Source organism: Crinia signifera, chromosome 1 (genome assembly GCF_055691185.1).
Source record: "Crinia signifera chromosome 1, ASM5569118v1, whole genome shotgun sequence".
Taxonomy (NCBI): domain Eukaryota; kingdom Metazoa; phylum Chordata; class Amphibia; order Anura; family Myobatrachidae; genus Crinia; species Crinia signifera.
This window is the reverse complement of record NC_139217.1, coordinates 441279789-441281763: the sequence shown is the minus strand read 5'-3', so window position 1 is coordinate 441281763 and position 1975 is coordinate 441279789.

The window sequence follows — 1975 nt, the reverse complement described above, 5'->3', positions numbered from 1 at the left end:
TGTGATGTCAGGGGTCACGCTGCGCAGCCTGGGCGCAGTCATGACACTGACAGCGGAGCGGACCAATCAGCCACCGGGGGGTACGCAGCAGACAGCCGGGCAGCATCTGAGCCATTCTAAAGTGCTCAGCGCTGCCCGGCTTTGGAAAAAAAAGTACATTTAGCACTGGGATACTAATCCCGAAATCCCGGGATTGAAAGCGTCAATCCCGGGATTCAAATCCCGCCGATTTTAGGCCTAAATCCCGGGATTGGCCTCCCTACCCCCAAGGCCATGGCCAAACCTTTCCAAACACCAGATTACAGCACACAGAAATAGTGTGCCTTAACATAAAGCCCACAGTGGTGCCAGAGGGGCGACAGAGGGTGGGGGTCAGATGCTGGGCAGAAATAGGGTGAGACATGTGGGGCAAAGAGAGGGGGGCAGATGCCGGAGAGAAAGAGAAGGAGGGACAGCATTGCATATCTTTCTTCTGCCAATGGAGCATGATTGACAGCAGCAGAAGAACCTTGCTTTTTTTATTACCCCCAGATCCAAATGGGGTTATGACATACCGCCGCAAACCATCCCACTTTGACCACTGATCCAAAGTATAAAAATTATATTTCCATCTTTACTTATTTTGGGAGACATTGTACACACCCATACAGCACTGGTCACAGCCATACTGAACTGGCCTCACACTCACAAAGCACTGGTCATACCCATACTGAACTGGTCACACACACAAAGCACTGGTCATACCCATACTGAACTGGTCACACACACAAAGCACTGGTCATACCCATACTGAACTGGTCACACACACAAAGCACTGGTCACGCCCATACTGAACTGGCCTCACACACATACACAAAGCACTGGTCACGCCCATACTGAACTGGCCTCACACACATACACAAAGCACTGGTCACAGCCATACTGAACTCGCCTCACACACATACACAAAGCACTGGTCACAACCATACTGAACTGGCCTCACACACATACACAAAGCACTGGTCACAACCACACTGAACTGGCCTCACACACATACACAAAGCACTGGTCACAGCCATACTGAACTCGCCTCACACATACAGCACTGGTCACACCCATACTGAACTGGCATCACACACACAAAGCACTGGTCATACCCATACTGAACTGGTCACACACACAAAGCACTGGTCACAGCCATACTGAACTCGCCTCACACACATACACAAAGCACTGGTCACAACCATACTGAACTCGCCTCACACATACAGCACTGGTCACACCCATACTGAACTGGTCACACACACAAAGCACTGGTCATACCCCTACTGAACTGGTCACACACACAAAGCACTGGTCACGCCCATACTGAACTGGCCTCACACATACACAAAGCACTGGTCACAGCCATACTGAACTCGCCTCACACACATACACAAAGCACTGGTCACAACCAAACTGAACTCGCCTCACACATACAGCACTGGTCACACCCATACTGAACTGGCATCACACACAAAGCACTGGTCACGCCCATACTGAACTCACCTCACACATACAGCACTGGTCACGCCCATACTGAACTGGTCACACAAACAAAGCACCCGTCACACCCATACTGAACTGGCCTCACACACACACACAAAGCACTGGTCACAGCCATACTGAACTCGCCTCACACATACAGCACTGGTCACACCCATGCTAAACTGGCATCACACACACAAAGCACTGGTCATACCCATACTGAACTGGCCTCACACACATACACAAAGCACTGGTCACAGCCATACTGAACTCGCCTCACACATACAGCACTGGTCACACCCATGCTAAACTGGTCACACAAACAAAGCACTGGTCACACCCATACTGAACTGGCATCACACACAGCACTGGTCACCCCCATACTGAACTGGACTCCCACACATCGCTGGTTCCACCCATACTGAACTGGCATCACACACATCGCTGGTCACCCCCATACTGAGCAGGA